The sequence below is a fragment of the Mus pahari genome, chromosome 7 (assembly GCF_900095145.1).
Source record: "Mus pahari chromosome 7, PAHARI_EIJ_v1.1, whole genome shotgun sequence".
Classification (NCBI taxonomy): domain Eukaryota; kingdom Metazoa; phylum Chordata; class Mammalia; order Rodentia; family Muridae; genus Mus; species Mus pahari.
Window position 1 is genome coordinate 104,281,215 of NC_034596.1, and position 9,728 is coordinate 104,290,942.

General features: G+C 45.6%; 1 pseudogene; it reads left to right on the forward strand.

Annotated features, from left to right (window-relative positions):
• Window positions 1-8,554: 8,554 nt before the first annotated feature.
• LOC110324096 lies at window positions 8,555-9,514 on the forward strand (annotated as a pseudogene).
• The last annotated feature ends 214 nt before the right edge of the window (window positions 9,515-9,728 follow it).

Consider the following 9,728-nt stretch of genomic DNA (forward strand, 5'->3'; position numbering starts at 1 on the left):
AGTAGCCTTTACAATAGCCATGAATAATATAAAATGTCTTGGAGTAACTCTAACCAAGCAAGTGAAAAGCTTGTAAGACAAGAACTGTAAGTCTCTGAGGAAAAAAATTGAGGAAGAGCTCAGAAGATGGAAAGATCTCTCAGGCTCATGGATCGGCAGGATTAACATAGTAAAAATGGCCATCTTTCCAAAAGCAATTTACAGATTAAATGCAATTCCCATCAAAATTCCAACACTATTGTTCACATACCTTAACAAATGAATTTTCAACTTCATATGGAAAACCAAAAAATCCCAGGATAGCTAAAACAATCCTGAACAATAAAAGAACTTCTGGAGGTATCACCATCCCTGACATCAAGCTGTACTACAGAGCAATAGTAATAAAAAAACTGCATGGCAATTGTATAAGAACAGACAGGTCAATCAATGGAATTGGATGGAAGACCCCGAAATAAACCCATACACCTATGAACACTTGATTTTTTTTTCTTTTTTCTTTTTCTTTTTCTTTTCGAGGCAGGGTTTCTCTGTGTAGTCCTGGCTGACCTAGAACTCACTCTGTAGACCAGGTTGGCCTTGAACTCAGAAATCCACCTACCTCTGCCTCCCAAGTGCTGGGATTAAAGGCATGCGCCATCACTGCCCGGCTGAACACTTGATTTTTGACAAAGAAGGCAAAACCATACAATGGAAAAATGAAAGCATCTTCAATAAATGGTACTGGTCTAGCTGATGGTCTACATGTACAAGAATGTAGACTGATACATATCTATTGCCCTACACAAAACTCAGGTCAAAGTGGATCAAGGACCTCAACATACTACCTGATATACTAAATCTAATAGAACAGAAAGTGGAGGCTAACCTTGAACTCATTGGTACAGGAGACAACTTCTTACAGAACACCAATGGCTCAGGCGCTGAGATCAACAACTAACAAATGGGACTCATGAAACTGAAAATGTTCTCTAAGTCAAAAAATTTCATCAATGGGACAAAATGGGAGCCCACCGCTTGGGAAAAAAATCTTCACCAATCCTACATCTGACAGAGAGTTAATATCCAAAATTTATAAAGAACTTGAGAAGTTAGATTCCAACAAACTAAATAACCCAATTAAAAAATGGAGTACAACCCAGGCTGGCCTCAAACTCATGATTCTCCTGCCTCTGCCTCCTTCAGCAAATCCTACTGGCATGCAGCCAACCATTGGACTGAGTGCAGGGTCCCTAATAGAGGAGTTAGAGAACGGACTGAATGAGTTTAAGGGGTTTGTAACCCCATAGGAAGAACAACAATATCAACCAACCAGACCCCCCAGAGCTACCAGGGACTAAGCCATCAACAAAGGGGTACACATGGCTCCAGCTGCATCTGTAGCAGAGGATGGCCTTGTCATGCATCAACGGAAGGAGAGGTCCTTGGTCCTATGAAGGCTCGATAGATGCCCCAGTGTAGGGGAATGAAGGGCAGGGAGGTGAGAGTGGGTGGGTGGGTGGGTGGGTGGAGGAACACCCTCATAGAAACAGGGGGAGGAAGGATGTGATAGGGTGTTTCTGGGAGGGAGGGAAACCAGGAAAGGGGATAACATTTGAAATGTAAAAAAAGAAAATATCCAATTAAAAAAAAGAAAGAAGGAAAAAAATTTAAAAATGAGGTATAGATCCGGGGATCCATCCCATCATCAGCCACCAAACCCAGATACTAATGCACATGCCAGCAAGATTCTGCTGAAGGGACCCTGATATAGGGGCCTCTTGTGAGGCTATGCCAGTGCCTGGCAAACACAGAAGTGGATGCTCACAGTCAGCTACTGGATGGAGCACAGGGCCCCCAATGGAGGAGCTAGAGAAGGTACCCAAGGAGCTGAAGGGGGATGCAACCCTGTAGGTGGAACAACAATATGAACTAACCAGTACCCCCTGAGCTCGTGTCTCTAGCTGCATATGTAGCAGAAGATGGCCTAATTGGCCATCATTGGTCTTACAAACTTTATATGACCCAGCACAGGGGAAGGCCAGGGCCAAGAAGTGGGAGTGGGTGGGTAGGGGAGCAGGGGCAGGGGGAGGGTATGGGGAACTTTTGGGATAGCATTTGAAGTGTAAATAAAGAAAATAATAATAATAATAATAATAATAATAATAATAAACAAAAAACAAAAACAAAAAAATGAGGTATAGAGCTAAACAGAATTTTAAGGAATCTTAAATGACTGAGAAGAACATAAAAAGAAAACAGTTCAAAGTCCTCAGTCATCAGGAAAATACAAATCAAAATGACATCTTACACCCACCAGAATGGATAAGATCAAAAAACTCAAGTGATAGCACATGCTGACAAGGATGTGGACCAAGGGGAACACTCTTCCTCTGCTGGTGGGAGTGCAAACTTGTACAACCACTTCGGAAATCAATTTGACAGTTTCTCAGAAAACTGGGAGTAGCTCTACCTCAAAACCCAGCTATACACTCCTGGGTATATACTCAAAAGATGCCCACCACACTACAGACGCACTTGCTCAACTCTGTTCATAGCAGATTTGCTTGTAATAACCAGCAACTGGAAACAACCTAGATGTACCTCAACTGAAGAATGGATAAAGAAAACGTAGTACATCTACACAATGGAATACTATTTGGCTATTAAAAGCCAAGACACAATGAATCTCGCAGGTAAATGGGTGTAACTTGAAAATATCACCCACAGTGAGGGAACCCAGACCCAAAAAGACACGCATGCCATGCACCCACTTATAAGTGGATTTTAGCCATAAAATACAGGATACCCACACTCTACTCCACAGAACCAAAGAAACTACACAAGAAGGAAGGCCCAAGTGAGGAAGCTTGAATCTCATTTAGAAGAGGGAATAAAACAGTCATAGGAGACAGATGGAGGGAGGGAACTGAATGGGAGAGGAATGGGGGCTTTTCAGGATCGTGTGTGGGGAGAGACTGGAGAGATGGACAGATGGTCGTGAGAATGAATGGAAGTCTGTGGCTAGTGGTGAAGTGGAAATTTCTGGTTTCTTTGGAAACTCAGCTTGTGTCACATGATGTTTTTTCTGGACGCTGTCTCGTGAGATGTTTTTGCTGAAATAGAAACGTGAGAGGGCATGTATGTTTTGCTGGAGTGGATGCTTGAGAGAGAGCACACATTATGTTTGGAAAGAGTATAAATGGAACCCCATAAACAGTGAGAGGTTGTATTGTGATGCTGTGCAAAGCTTTGCTGGTCTCCACTGACTATGAAATGGTCCGCTGACCTCACTTCCTCCCTGGTCTTTGCTGGTCTTTGCTTCATAGAAAGAAGTGTGCCAGAGCACTTCTCGTGGTATTCCAGCTAATTCTTGCTGCTTCCACTAACTGGTATGAGCAGAGCCTTGAGGTTTCTGCTGGATCGATCTGTTGCTGGTGATTTATAGTTGGTGTTTGCTATTGGACTGGACTGCTGGTATCCTGACAATGAAGAGTGGGATCACTACAAAGAACTACTTCTAAACAGATCCACAAACCCCTTTTCCTGTGAACCTTCTTTCTCCCCAGCCTCTAGAAGAGGTTGAAGCATTCAAGAGCCCTAAATCAAGGTGGTTTAGAGAAAACTCTAAGCCTACAGTGGGGCATCTTGAGGATGTGCCAGAGTCCTGGGATAGGGTCCCAAGAGTCAATGGGGGTGAGCTTAGCTGAGACCCATAGCAGTGGAGATATGGAACCTGAAGAGGCCACCTCCTGTAGACAGTCAGGAACCCCAGTGGAGCAATAGGGACACCAACCCATGCCCAACACTTTTCACCTAAACTGTATCCTGTCTACAAGAAATTCAGGGACAGGGAATGGAACAGAGACTAAAGGAATGGCCAAGCAATAACCAACCCAACTTGACCCATCCCATGCGCAAGCACGAATCCCTGACGCTATTAATGGTACTCTGTTATGCTTGTAGACAGGAGCCTAGCATGGCTGTCCTCTGAGAGGCTATACTCAGCAGCTGACTCAGATGGATGCAAAGTTCGAGAGCCAAACATTGGATAGAGCTTAGAGACTCTTATAGAAGAGTTGGGGGGGGGGGTGAGCGCCCTGAAGGGGCTAGGAACTCCACAGGAAGACCAACAGAGTCAATTAACCTGGACCCTTGGGGGCTCTCAGAGACTGAACTCCAAACCAAAGAGTATACGTGGTGCTTTAGTTTGAGTTATACTGCTGTGAAGAGACACCAAGACGAAGGCAAGTCTTATAAAGGACAGCATTTCATTGGGACTGGCTTACAGGTTCAGAGGTTCAGTCCATTATCATCAAGATGGGAGCATGGCAGCATCCAGACAGGCATGATGCAGGAGGAATTGAGAGTTCTCCATCTTCATCTGAGGGCTGCGAGCAGAATTCTGACCCCCAAGCAGCTAGGGAGAGGGTGCTATAGCCCACAACCACAGTGACACGCCTACTCTGACAGGCCCACACCTTCTAATAGTGTGGGTCCCTGGGCTGAGTATATACAAACCATCACACTCCATTCCCTGGCCCCCATAGGCTTGTTCAAACTTATGAGTCTATGGAGAGCATTCATAAGTATAGCATAATGCAAAATACATTTAGTCCCACGTCCAAAGTTCCCTTTGTCTATAGCAGTCTCAACAATGTGAAAAGTCCAAAGTTCAAAGTCTCTTCTGAGATCCATCCAATCACTTAACTGTAATCCCCAAAGCAAGACAGGAAACCAGCTGGGCAAACTCCAAACTCTGCATCTCCATGGCTGATGTCAAAGCAGTCTTCAGATCTCCACTCCTTTTTCATCTTTGTTGATGGCAACAGACTTCTTTCTTCCACTCCTGTTAGCAGCTTTCCTCAGCAGGTATCCCATGGCTCTGGCATCTCAAAAACCTTGGGGCCTCCAAGGCAACTTCAATGTTACAGCTTCTTGTTTCAATGTCTGGGATCCACACATGATCTTCTGGGTCCTCCTAAGGGCTGGCATCACTTCTCCAGCTCTGCCCTCTGGAGCACACTAAGCTCAGGTTGATCCACTCCACTGCTGCTGCTGCTGTTCTTGGTGATCATCCCATGGCACTAACATCTCCGATACACTGGGGTCTTCTGCTGCAACGAGGCTTCACCTAATAGCCTCTCACAGGCTCTCTTCATGATGCCAAGCCTCAAATCCTTTGCATGACCCCTTCAGTCATGGGCTATCAACTGCAACTGGGGCTTCACCTTCACCAGTGGCCTTCCATGGCCTCTCACAGTGCCAAGTCTCAGCTGTTCTTCATGACATCTTCATGATGTCATGATGACTCTACACATTACCAAGTACAGCTGTTGCAGGAGGCTATCTCTAGAATACAGCTTCTCTGTGCTCTCAGAAAACACTTGCCAGATTTCACCTCAGGAATGCTGGTCTCTTCTTAATCACTGCTAATTTCTTAGCTCCAACTAACAAGCATCAGTCATCCCAGTAGTCCCTTCTATTAGTCATTCTAAAGCCAGAACCACATGACCAAAGCTGCCATGTTCTGCTGCTTGCTGGGACTGGAACATGGCCGGCCCCCCGTCCTATTACACTATCACCAGCTTTCTGTTTTCCAATTCCTTCACTGCCTAAGCCTGGCTGTCCTGGAACTTGCTCTGTAGACTGACTTTGAACTCAGAGATCTGCATGCCTGTCTCCTAAACACTGGGATTAAAGGTGTGTCCACCAAGCCTGGGTTTAAATTTTTCTTCCCTTAGAACGTGCTCTAGGCTGGCCTTGAACTAAGATATCTGCTTGTCTTTGCCTCCTGGGATTAAAGATGTGCACTGCCAGGCCTGGAACTAAATTTAGCTGAGTAGAATCTTGCTACCAAGTCCCACTCCCTTAATTTGTTATCCCCCTGAAAACAGGATTCAGCTCCATTTCACTTCCTGGTGCCCCTTTAATACTCAAACCATATATTTTATATTTTTCTTTTATCAGCTTGCTATGCTTGTTTAAAGTGCTCTTCATGAGACTTAACCAGAGAACAGTCTATGATGGGCGTTTCTGAGACTTCCTTTGTCAATGCAATTAATCTCTTCACCTCAGGCAGACGAGGGCAAAAAGCAGTCACATTCTTCACCAAAATACCATAAAAACAGTCTCTAGGCCACATATTGAAATTCTCCACTGAAATCTCTTGGGCCAGGTCTGTCCAATTCAAATCACTCTCAGTAACAAAATCTTTCATATTCTTACTAGGACGGCCCATTAAGCCCCACTTAAAGCATTCCACTGCTTTCCAAATCCAAAGTCCCAAAATCCACATTTTTCCAAACAAAAGCATGGCCAGGCCTGTCACAGCAATATCCCAGTCCCAGTACCAACTTTTGTCTTAGTTTAGGTCATATTGCTATGAAGAGACACCAAGACCAAGGCAAGTCTTATAAAGGACATTTGACTGGGACTGGTTTACAGGTTCAGAGGTTCAGCCCATCAAATGGCAGCATCAGGCCAAGCACATACAAATCATCATACATGGACTGGACCTAGGCCCCCAAACATATGTGGCAGATATGCAGCTTCGTCCCCACTCTCGTGGGTCCCGGACAACTGGAACAGAGGCTATTCCTCAATCTGTTGCCTATGTGTGGAATATGTTCCCCTAGCTGGGCTGCCCTGTCTGCCCTCAGTGGGAGAGGATGTGCCTAGTCCTACAGAGAACTAATATGCCAGGATCAGGGGATACCAAGAGGGGGCCTCCACCCTCTTAGCGGAGAAGGGGGAGGAAATATGGGAGGGGGAACTGGGGAGGAGGCAGAGATTCAAGTATAAAGTGAATAATAAATAAATATAAATAAAATTAAAGTCAAATTTTAAAAAACTGAAAACTCACTTGCAAAACCTTTATTTAAGGAGAGAGAGCCTCCTGGAAAGGATCACTGTGGTGGTTTTGACTGTCAGCTTGACACAATGTGGAGTCATCTGGGAAGAGTCACAATCAAGGACTGCCCAGATCAGGTCTGTGAACACAGCTTGAGGCGATTGTCTTAAGCTGATTGTTATGGAAAGACTCAGTCACCTGTGAGCTTGGGTTTAGACTGCATAAGAGCAGGGGAAAGGCACCTGGAGAAATGGCTTAGCAAGTAAGAACACATCCCATTCTTCCAGAGAACCTAAATTTTTGGTTCTCAGTACCTACATTGGATGGCTCACAATCGCCTTTAACTCCAGCTCCAAGAGATCTGACACCTTGGTCTGTATACCACAGGCACCTACACTCACACATTCGCATACCCACTGTGCTGGCTTGAGTAGGTATGGCCCCCATAGATCCCTGTGTTTGTACCTTTAGTTATAGGGGATTGCACTACTAGGAGTAGTGGCCCTGTCAGAGTCATTGTGGCTTTACTGAAGCTATGGAGGCACATTTTTGAGGTCTCTTATGTTCAAGCTACGTGGCACACAGTCTCCTTCTGCTACCTTCAGAATAAAAATGTAGAACTCTTGGTTCCTCCAGCATCATGTCTGCCTGCACACTGCCATGCTTCCTGCCATGATGATAATGGACTAAACCTGAAAGCCAGCCCCAATTACCTGTTTTCCTTTGTAAGAATTTCCTTTATAAGAGTTGCCTTGGTTTTGGAATCTCTTCACAGCAATAAAACCCTAAGACTCTCACACACAAGCACACACACATATCATGAGAGTTAGTTTTTGTCAACTTGACACAACTAGAGATATCTGGATAAAAGGAAACTCAGTTCAGGAATTACGTCTGTCAGATTGTTCTGTGGGCCTGTCCATGGGGCACTGTCATGATTATTGACTGATGACTGATGTCCAGCCCACCTCTGGACAGGTGGTCCTGGGTCTTATGGAAAGGGTAACTGGGTGTGGTGGTTTGAGTAAGAAAGCCCTCCTTAGGCTCCTATGTTTGAATGCTTAGTGACCAGGAAGTGGAACTGTTTGAAACGATTAGAAGGATTAGGAGAATGACCTTGTTGTATGAAAAGTGTCACTGGGGGGTGGACTTCGAGATTTCAAAAGTTCACACCAGGTCCAGTGTCTCTCTCTCCACCTTCAGATCAGGACGTAGATCTCAGCTACTTCTCTAGAACCTTCCTGCCTGCCACCGTGTTCCCTGCCGTGATGACAATGGACTAAACGTCTAGAACTGTAAGCCAGCCCCAATTAAATGCTTTCTCTCATAAGAGTGGCCTTGGTCATGGTGTCTCTTCACAGTGGAACAGTGACTAAGATACTGAGTAGGCCATCAGGAAAATGTTAGCCAATAAGGAATGTTCTTCCATGGCCTCTGCTTCAGTTCCAGCCTCCAGGTTCCTACTTTAGTTCCTACCCTGGCTTCCCCTGACAATGGACTGTGACATGGAAATGTAAGCTAAATAAGCCCTTTCCCTTGAAGTTGCTTTTGTTCATGGTGTTTATCACAGAAATAGAAACCAAACTAGAATAATATATTCATAATTAAAAATAAAGATAATGTTCTCTGTCCTTCCCTATGACAGAGACAGCCTTGTCCCTTAGATATGATAGAGACAGCCTTGTCCCTTAGATATGACAGAGACAGCCTTGTCCCTTAGATATGACAGAGACAGCCTTGTCCCTTAGATATGACAGAGAAGATTGGAATGAACAGATTTGTCTGTACTGGGCCCTGGTTAACAGGGCTGCAGCTCATCTGGTAAAGTGTAAAATTTTTGCCATCAATGACCCTTTCATTGACGTCAAGTGCGTGGTCTACATGGTCCAGTATGATTCTACCCATGGCAAGTCCAACGGCACAGTCAAGGCTGAGAATGGGAAGTTTGTCATCAACAGGAAGCCCATCACCATCTTCCAGAACAAGATCCTACTAAATGGCATGATGCTGGTGCTAAGAATACTGTGGAGTCTACTGGCATCTTCACCACCATGGAGAGGGCATGGCCCACTGGAAGGGTGGAGCCAAAGGGGTTATTCTCTCCACCCCTTCTGCCGATGCCCCCATGTTTGTGGTGGATGTGAACCATGAGAAATATGACAACTCACTCAAGATTGTCAGCAATGCCTCCTGCACCACCAGCTGCTTAGCTCCCTGGCCAAGGTTATCCAGGGCTCATGACCACGGTCCATGCCATCACTGCCACTCAGAAGACTGTGGATGACCCCTCTGGAAGTCTGTGGTGTAATGGTCATGGGGCTGCCAAGAACATCATCCCTGCATCCACTGATGCTACCAAGGCTGCAGACAAGGTCATCCCAGAGCTTAACAGGAAGCTCAGTAGAATGGATTTCCGCATTCCAACCCCCAACAGTGTCTGTCATGGACCTGACATGCCACTGGAGAAACCTGCCAAGTATGATGACATCAAGAAGGTTTTTGAAGCAGGCATCTGAGGACCCCCTAAAGGGCATCCTGGGCTACACTGAGGACCAGGTTGTATCCCAAGACTTTAATAGTGACTCCCACTCTTCAATCTTTGATGGCGGGGCTGGAATTGCTCTCAATGACAACTTTGTGAAGCTCCTTCCTGCCATGAATATGGCTACAGCAACAGGGTAGTGGATCTCAGGGCCTACCCAGCCTCCAAGGAGGAAGATGTCCTGGACCACCCACCCCAGCAAGGACACTAAAGGCCCTTGGCTGTTGAGGAGTCCCTGTCCTACTCAACCCCCAACACTGAGCATCTCCCTTACAGTGTCCATCCCAGACCCCCACAGTAACAGGAGGGACCTAGGGAGCCCTGCTCTCTTGAATACCATCAATGAAGTTCACT